Below are 9,903 nucleotides of genomic sequence, written 5' to 3' on the forward strand. Positions count from 1 at the left end.
CGGAGCAGTTTGTCGAACCGCTACGTCATGGAGTCTTGTGAGTCGGTGAGTTTCTCGCTTTGTGACTTGGGTCAAAACGTTCCCCAATCGACCCCACAAGAGGGTGGGAATAATTAAAACCATTACAATAAGTAAAAAAATAATGCATACGCTGCTTTGTATTTTGGGGTGGAGGGCGGGTAGGAATGTACATGTAAGTCATGATGATTCATTTCAAGTTTGGATGTGCTGTACCAAAACTTTTGTTAATATAGTGTATGTGTGAGGCACATGTCAAATCAAATCTTGAATCTTCCGAAATCCTTAAACAGCTGCGGTATCCACTGGCGCAGAAATCGCTTTAACCAATCTTGAACCAAAATTTGAGCTTAATTCCTGACATTTCCTCTTTTCTTGCGTCAAAGAAGCTTTCCACGGCTTTGGATGGTGGTCAGGACCATCGCCAACGTCTTCCTTCGCCTTGCCATGGCAAGTCTAAAGGGCATCATTCACAAACAATCAGTGTGAATCACTTGAAACTTTGATCCGCGATTCTGTACAAATTTCAAGACCTTTTCTTGTGTTGCTGCAGTTTTATTGAAAATAACTGCCATTGTTTGTTCAAGGCCAAACAGGTTGCAAAGATTGTGAACCGAAGAAGATACTTGCCATTGTGATTCCGAAGTACCATACACTGTTACAGAGCATCGGTACTGCCGAAGCAATTTATTGGTAAGGGTTATATTGGATGGTTTGCCATTGCCTTCCCAGCAGTAGTTATGGCAGGGCTGACAGGATGGCCTAGAGGTACACGCACTCACCGGACAAATTCCAAATTCCTGCCTTAACCATCAGCGGTACAGCCGCACCTTAAGCCAATGATGCTACCCTGTAGCATTGTGCTGCACACAAACGAATAAGTAGTTCGGGCAGGAATTTGTAATTTGGCCAATGGTGTCAGCAATAGCTCACCTACTCTTCGCGATGGACACCATGGGATCTTTAACACCCACCAATTTATACTGGCCGACCGCCCAGTTTGACAACCATCCCAGGGATGGCACACACATTGATGAATCACCGTCCTTGTGAAACACCAGGATGACAGTCTGGAGCTGCGTCGGGATTCAAACCCAGGCTAGACTAAAATACTTTAATCATAGTATCTGTCAAAATAATTTTATAACCTGAGCTTAAGATGGCATTTACATCGTAGCGATATCATGCCACATCCATCCCTCAGATAATGCGGGACGTTTTCTTGTGGACGTGTCATGATGTTAGATTGCTTCATGACGTGCACTTCGCAGATCAGGACAAGGTTGTGGATATGCCGGCATATTCGGCATCTTCTTGTTTCTATCTTTGCCAATAAATGGTTTTATATGTTTGGGACCCTTGCTGTTACGGTGTCCCAGTGCTGTTAAAATGTAGAAGACATGTATTAGTTGAAGCATTAAATCTGAAATGGTGTTGTTAGAGAGATGTGATCCATTGGAAATCGATGTGATAGTTGTGTGCTGTTCCATTAGATGATGATGGTGATGGTCCTCATGGAGATCTTCTCACATAACAGGGCGTACAGGTAAATAATGCTTTGTTGTTTTCCTTTTTTTAACGACCTATTGATAAATTGCATTTGTTAGGTTTTTGTAGTTTATTGTGCTTGATAGGGAGTTTAGTAACATCACCACCAGCACAGATATCTGAGCTATGTCCATCATTTGTTATACATTTGCCATATGAGTATACGTGAAACGGTCGAGACGACGTGGACAGATGAATCGGGCTTGAAGCCAAAGTTGTACTGAATGAAGTGAATGGGTTACAGATAGTGATTTATTTATTTAGGTTGTGTAGTGTAAATGATACAGAAATATGAGCGGTCTTATCTCGACACGAGAGTTCATATTATGATCACAATGGATTATATGTGATAATGGAAAAGGTTGACACTTCTGCAGGTGTGTTTCCTTTACTCCATGTCCTAACTTGCTCCAATAGGCTCCTTGCATTGTTCGGCTGAATCGCTGGATATGTTTGTGCAATTCTCCGTCTCGCCTGCTCGTCTCTCCATTTCGACAGGGATGCAGACTCCGAACTAGCCGTGGCTTGCTGGAAGCGAACTAGCCAGTGGTTGACATTTTGACAATGGGGCATGCATTTTATAAGTTTTAAGTGTTTTATTTGTAGAGTAATTTTGCTGGATTGATAAATGCTCGTAAGGTCCAGAGAGAGAGAGGGAGGTAGAGGTAGAGGTAGAGGTAGGTAGACACGGAAAAACAAAGAACATTTATAAAGTGAGTGTTTGGTTAATTTCAATATCCCCCCAAAAAAGGTCTTACAAGATGAAAAAAGGTCTCAGCCATGATACTTGACTCAGAAATACAGATTAGTGCTTTGCACACTCACCTTTGAGCTGTCTCGGCTGGGTTTGAATACCAACCCAGCTATAAAGTATCACCCCGGTGTTTCACGTACTAGGTGTCGATGTGTGCGTGCTCCGTCCCGCAGAAGGATGTTAACCTGGGGAACACGTCAGCAATAAACACCCGGTCGGTGGACGTCATACATCCAATTTTTTTTTGAAGTAGACGAGTTATCACCTGCATCTTGAACAAATTACAAATTCTTACACCTTGAATCGAATGCCAGGCTGAGCCAACAAGTTAGTGAAAGACTTAGACAAAAAAAACGCTTCCCTGGGTGACCCCCCCACAAGAACGAGTGTGGAAATCCTTGAATTTGCGCTTATTGCAGAAATCTTTGATGAAAGAAAAGTACAGCTAAGTTAATAATCAGGGTGAGTTGTACCAGTAGTAAGAGTTGTATTTTCCACCACGATTCCCTTGTTGAAAAATGAAGGGTGTTTCCTCCATTAATCTGATGCTGTGATGAATCTGCAGCAATAAGAAGGTTTCCCTGGAATACAAATGTAACGTGAGTCGACAAATCAACCCTTTTATACCAAAGTGCATTAAAAACAAACAAAAAATTTTTTATCATGAATTCTGATCGTTTAATTTCTTGAAACTAATGAGGTCTCTTCTGAAAATAATTAATAAAGTGTGAGAATTTCGATTATCGAAAATCATCAACAAATAGTGGATTCGTTGAGAAACATGATAGACGTTTCGTTGTTTTATACAACAAACTTGATATTTGAATTTGCGCTAAGTACGGAAATCCGTAACAATGGTTGTCTGTGACGTCATACTTTCTTATCAATAAAGGTTTTTAAAAATGTGTTTGTAGGTATTCTGCCTCTGGAAAGGTTCTGTCCCAAAGGATGGAACCTTTCCATTACGTTCTTGTGTTTTCATGAGGCCTTGCCCGCCACGACATGTCCGGTGGATACATCATGCGTTTCATAATACACTTCTCCAGTTCAGTGTGATGGGGCATGATATGAAGGACCATCGTCAATGGAAATAGAGTTAAAAATGAAATTCGGCGGCGTTTGGCAAATCCCCTTCATTGGAGGAATTCTCCCCTGAACCCTACTCAGCAGATGTCCTGCGATGGGTGTGATTCAGGAAAGTCCGTTCTCTCCCCTCCTCCCGTAAGCGAGGCGCCGGCCCATGTAGCGAGCCCTAAGGCCTCGAGGACATCAGCGGGACGACAGCTAAATTATGAGAGTTTGACCCAACATGCCACTGGGGCGAGTGCCACGGTGGCTGCCAGGGCTTGCAAGGCCCTGTTATCATGTTTCACTGCACACCGTGGTGCTTCATGGTTAACTATCTTCAGCTTTTTGTAATCTCCTGATGTTTGAAGGTGAAATGAAGCCTTCCTTGGGCCTAAAGCGGTGATCTTTGATTGGATTTGCTAACCCTTTAATCTCGAGATGATCATAGCAAGGCTTTTGCAACTCCGTCTCCGTCTACATTTGTTATAAATGATTCACCTAACTGCATTTGTACCTGAACTTATAAAAGTCAAAATGCAAAGTTATTGTAAAATAAGGCCAAAAATTATTCTGGCAGCTTTTGTAAAAACTATAGGTCTTGTATAATGGCTGTCTTGGCCACCTCGTTAGGTCTCTGCCTTATCGACAACCGCAGTAGTTCAAAGACTTGTCCAACCTTGATCAGGAGATTCTTCTGATTCTGATGTACCATATTCTCCGGTCGTGGTGGTGATGCAGTTTCTTCGCCAGTTGTTATAAAAGATGGTTTGCCATTTCCTTCCTAAAAGTGCTCGCCTCCTCTTTCTGAAGGACACCGTGGGATCTTAACGTCCACCAACTAATGCTGGCAGACGGGACACCCAGTTTAACGTCCATGCGAGGGACGGAACACCCATTGATTTTATCGCCCTGACTGTTTATAGCTGCATCAAGATTCGAACCCAGGCGAGATGGCCTCGAGGTGAGTGTGCGTACCTCTAGTCTCGGCCATCCGACCAGCCCTGATCATGAGATTGAATACCTGTTACATGATTAATTTAATTAAACGTGTACGACTCAGTTTATAATCATCATGATGATGAGCTAGCTACCTACATAATATGCATTATACTAAAGAAAATGTTTATTTGCGATTTTGTTCTTGTGCAGTGAATTTTTTTTTTTTATCCTCTTCGGAGACAGAATTTTTCCCTTTTATGACCATAAGCAAATTCTTTGCGCAGAGTCATCATTTTTAGCGCGGTTACGTTTCTGGACGTTTATTTTCATGGCTGCTTGTTTTTGGGGACTCGTAGGTTTACACAACCAGGATTGCGAACCGACGTCTCTGGTTTGTTATGAATTCCTTGAAATGGATGACCCGGTGGATCCATAAAGTGAAAGCAAAAATTAATTCCTCCTTCCGGCTGAAGGCAGTAGGAAGGGGGTTATTTGGGGGAGGGGGTCTAGACTCTAGAGAGAGGTCAATTTTAACCCTTATAACCCAATATTCATTCATTTTGTACCCTGCTCGGAATACCGAACCACAAGGATGATTGCCAACAGGACAAAAGGGTTCTCATTGTTTGTGTTTGTTGTGTTAAGCTTTGTGTCGGGTTATCAAGGTGGTTTTAAAACGTGGAATCCTAAGAATGCAAGTGAAAAGAAGAATGGACCCTTCATATGACCATGGTGGGTATATCTTGGGATGTATAAACCTGCAGGTCAGATTGACGGGTTTGAACCATGGATGGCAAGGAAAGAATCCTGGGAAAGTTGTTTTCATCTTTGGGTGTAACATATTTATCGTGTGTAATTTAATTATTCGGTATTTACAGGTATTTACACTTTATTCACAATTTAAAGGTGTGTTAAAAAAAAAACTGTGAATTATTACTGCAATAGAATGAAAAATATACATTCCCCATTCAAATACCTTTTCGTTTTCATCATTGATTTCAAGTCGCGGTGCCCGTGGTGTTCCCAGTGCTGTTCTAACTCTGTTGGGATTTTGAAGAAATGAAATTTTGGATTTTTTCTTTTTTTGTGTGGGGGGGTCTAAAACACTTCCCTGCACCCACAAGGGAATGGGGTTGGGGATCATTTAAGATTACCTTTCACACAGATGAAAAGGTTTCGGCACTATCAAGCGATTTAAATTATTTTGCATAAATCCAAGTTATATTTTCATATTTTTGCCAAAAACACTCAACCTCTGAAAGTTTGACAAAGATCCGTTTAGCCACCTCTGAGAAAAATGGCGAGACACACACATACACACACACACACACACACACACAAACAGGGACACACACACACACACACACACACACACACACACACACACACACACACACACACACACACACACAAACACAGACAGATATGGGGGCGAAAAACCACCTCCATCAGCCTTAAGTGGCAGAGGTAAAAATATACAGTTTCATAATAAAGTCATAACCACATATATGACCTCTTCGAACAATACTACTACAACAACTACAACTACAACAATAACCAAGACCCCAATTATGCTCATCTTGTGAGGTCAGCCAGGAATGTTTTTAGCTGAAGTCTTTCACGAACATGCTGGCCAGGCCTGCCATTCGACAGAGGCTGATTTGTGCTGAAATTTATAATTTGTTCAGGGTGTCGGTGATAACTCACCGACTCTTAGTGCAAGGTCCCATGGGACCTTTAACACCCACAAACTAACACTGCCAGAGTCGTGTGCTCCGGTTTCAGGTCCTTCCGATGGATGCCAGACACAATGATGTATAACACCAGGGTGACGATTTATATCTGTGTCGAGATTCGAACCTCGGCTAGACAGCATTCCTACCATCCAAGTTCCAACGTATAAAGTTTAGCAAATCGAGCACTGTCGTCCGAAGGTTCATAGAACACTGACCTATCCATGTGTTACTTTCCCTTCCAGATGAGGTCGTGATCTTATTGGCTCTTGTTCTCAAGGTGTTGTGTTGGTTCCACTGTAAATGCGTGAATATGTTGTTGACTCGGTGCTACGTTCACTCGTGGTGACAAGAGTTCCTTCCTCTGGGGGAAGTTTAACAAATTTTACTTTCTTATCCCTCAAAAGGCAGCTTGCTCACTCGTGGAGGAAAGGCATTTGACACCCTCTGGAGGATTTCCCCCAACACAGTTCTGACATGTTCGGGGGCTGAGCGTCACTCCCTCGGAATGCCATTAATGATAACGTCACAGCTGGTTCATGCTCTCTTCAAATCTGCAAGTTGATATCGTTTACACCGTCATCTACAGCCATTTAATCTCGTTTCCACCTCTTGACCAACTCACGACGAGCTGATTCAAATCCCTGCACAAAAAGTTTCAAAGAAAGAGAAAAACGTTCAAACTTCATCTCCATTAAAAAAAAAATTCATGAATCATCTCATTAAGGGGACATTTATGGTGAAATTGGCAAATTGATCTATAAAGGCCAGAGTTGTTTTAAGTCGTCAAGCAGATGCAGATTATTGGAAAGGAAATGAAATATCCACATCTAATTTCCTTGGTAGTTGGACAAGGATTGGTAAGTAGAGCCATGCTGCTATTATACTTGCTCTTCTGCTTACAGTTTTCTGCCTTTGAAACCTCCTGCAATATTTGATTGAAAAAGCCGTCACAAAGGACTGCTTACGATCGTGGGGAATACAACCACAGCGTCGACATTTATTCGACAGCTGGACTTCAGTTTCGAATCCGGATCTTTTCAACGACAACCAGTTTCTTTTTTTTGCCAACTTAGTAGTTGATTGTAGTTGTGTTTGCAAACTGGACTGAAGTTGAAACAGGAACGAACTACCCCTATCCTCCCCTTACCCACAACCACTGCTTTGCTCCTGTTAATTTTAATGGGATGTGGATTTTAGGTTTTTACGTAAAACTAGCGTAAAGCCCGTCAAAAATGACCGGGCCAAGAGCATCACCACCATCATAGCACAGTTGTTAAAGAATATAACAGGCTTACGGATTTACTTTTGTTTTATAAAGTATGATCATTTTACAAATACATCGAAATACTACTAAAATTCGCATCTTGTATGTATGTATGTATGTATATGTATGTATGTATGTTCCCGAAATACAACCAAAACGGTACATGATAGCGCAAAAATTTTCAGCGCACTTTACTCATCATTCTCCTGTGGTGTGTAGTATCAAGTTTCGTTCAAATCTGGCAAAGAAAAAATTATTAAAAAATAAATTCCCGATTCAGTCAAGTACTCTTCGGGAGAATTTGATCAATGCAAACAACCTCAGCGGTATGTATAGTTTGCTGGAGCTATCTTTTTTTTTTTTTCGAAATGATTTTTTTTTTATCAACCGCTGTCACAACGGGAACCCAACGGATTCACGGCTCGTCTAGTTTATTATCAAAGTGATAACGGAATTTCAAATGACTCAGTAAAATTACTCACCCGTATATATTTTTACTGCAAATAGAAATGACTAATGCGTCACCTCCAGTGTTATCTATATTATAAAAGTAGCTGCGTCTCTCTGTCTGTCTGTCATGTTATAACTTGAGAACGGATTAACAGATTTCAATAAATCCAACTATGGTGGATTCAGGGATCTCCCGGGAAGGTTTGTGATTAATGAAAATAATAATAATTAATTTTAATATATATATATATAGGTTTTTTTAATGGGTATATTGGTACATAGGTACATGGGCACAAGTGGCGAACCAGCAGATGCCAACTTCCCCACACTCCCAGGAATCCTTTTTTCCTTCCCATATTGATGAGCCATCACAGCAAAGATTGGTGTTTCTGTCAGCGAAGTGACGGTTCTTAAATTCTAGTATTTGTGAAAACAACCAGAATGGTCATACAATCAACCCAAGTTCAATGCGTGTCGTAAAAGTTTTGGACGGAATAAATTCGCCTTTCCTGAGTGGAAACAAAACGGCAAATGGCGCGAACACTGATATTGCATTGTGCTCCTTTTCAGTGATGAACGTGATGTCACTTCAGTGACTGTGAGGTCACTTCCTCCGTGACAGAGAAATAAATACACAGGGCTTTATATATTTAGATACTTGTGTGAGAGGGGTTCAAAAACTATAGCAATTTTTTTTTTTTACCAAACTTCTTATAACCTACAAGTCCTTGATCCACAGTTTGATGGAGTCCTGCTGTCCCCTGTGGGCTGACACTCCTGCTTCACACCTTAATCATACCCTCTGTTCTCTCTGTGCATCTTCCTCCCTCCCTGTCCCTTCAGTTTCTCCATGGCACACGGAGTCTGCCTGTAGCCCACCTCTGATGAAACTCCCAAAATCCGTGTTCACTGCTCACCTGCACTCAATTGTTCTTCTTTTCTCTCACTTGTGGAACTAACTTCCTCAGTCTGTTCAATCGAACTCCTTTCTCCAGGGCTTCACGATGCTCACTGCTCCTCATCTACCATCTTCACTTATGATACTTTCGACCTTCGTTAACCTTCTCTTAGACCACTCCTTCCTTTCCTGGTTATTGTGCTTCCTCCCTCTCCCTGCACACATCGTTTCATTTATTTGTTCCATTGTCCTTTCATCCCAGTTTTTTCTTTCCTGTTCTTTCATCCAACTTATTCTCGTGTTTGAGTTTGTATCCAAGAATCCCCCCTACAACCAATTCTTTCTCTAGTTGCTATCTTTCCTTGCTTTCCAGCTGTATTGTAACTTTTCTGTTCCTTGTTCTCGCTCTTCCACTTTGCACACAAGAAATATCAGATTTTTATTTTTCATCATGTAAGTTTGTATATAATGAGTGTGGAGATATTTTTCTTACTCGTTCTATAAACTTACCTATTGGAGGCGAAAAAATTAACCTAAGCGTTAGTTAGGTTGGTGTCAGTGTCTTGTTAAGAGACATTTTGAGCGCCCAGGTATGCATATAAGCAACCCAACGAAGACAAGCCGGCATGTTTCACTCCTTTTGTTATCATTTACATTTTTTTAATTTCTTATCATTCCTTGGAACATAGCTGGAATATTTAGTTAATCTAAGGATGTACTGGACACAACCAAGTCCTGGAAGCTGGACATGTTTGGAGGTTTTTGTAAACTATGAACATTCCACATGTCCATTTGAACAAACATAATTTTGCTGAATCTATATGAGCAAACTGATTTGCATAAATATTATTGTTTGTTTATACTCGATGCTTAACTTTACTATACCATGGTACGTCCATTTAAGGCTCACTTTATACACCGAAACGTTTGTTTTGAATATAATGGCCACAAGTAAACGTACAACTCCCTCATTGTTCCCTCTCAAAACATGGTGTGCTCCCACAATGCACCCCTAAAATGCTTGTCCTCCTTTCTCCATTCATTAGTCTTTCCTGTAAGTATCATAATGTAATATGCCGTCTAACATTGAACAGCATCTCATGAGTTTTCGTTCAAGTAAAAGCCTTTGTGCGTAGCTGTGTAATGTGCCGCACTGGCCACCCACAATGATCCGTAAAGTCTGACAACTTTGATGCCATCCCACAAAGTGAACCACCACGATGCTGGG

The 9,903-nt window shown here is 41.2% G+C and overlaps 1 long non-coding RNA gene across 1 annotated transcript; it reads right to left on the reverse strand.

Moving 5' to 3' along the window:
- Positions 1 to 2,484: 2,484 nt before the first annotated feature.
- LOC147025812 (uncharacterized) lies at positions 2,485 to 8,737 on the reverse strand. The gene is made up of 3 exons (XR_015057892.1): positions 8,695 to 8,737; positions 2,794 to 2,879; positions 2,485 to 2,505 (listed from the first exon to the last, which is right to left on the reverse strand). It is a non-coding gene; the product is annotated as an uncharacterized LOC147025812 (long non-coding RNA).
- Between the last annotated feature and the right edge of the window lie 1,166 nt (positions 8,738 to 9,903).

This window comes from Eptatretus burgeri, chromosome 5 (genome assembly GCF_056783735.1).
Source record: "Eptatretus burgeri isolate ZD-2024b chromosome 5, Ebu_testis_v1, whole genome shotgun sequence".
Lineage (NCBI taxonomy): Eukaryota > Metazoa > Chordata > Myxini > Myxiniformes > Myxinidae > Eptatretus > Eptatretus burgeri.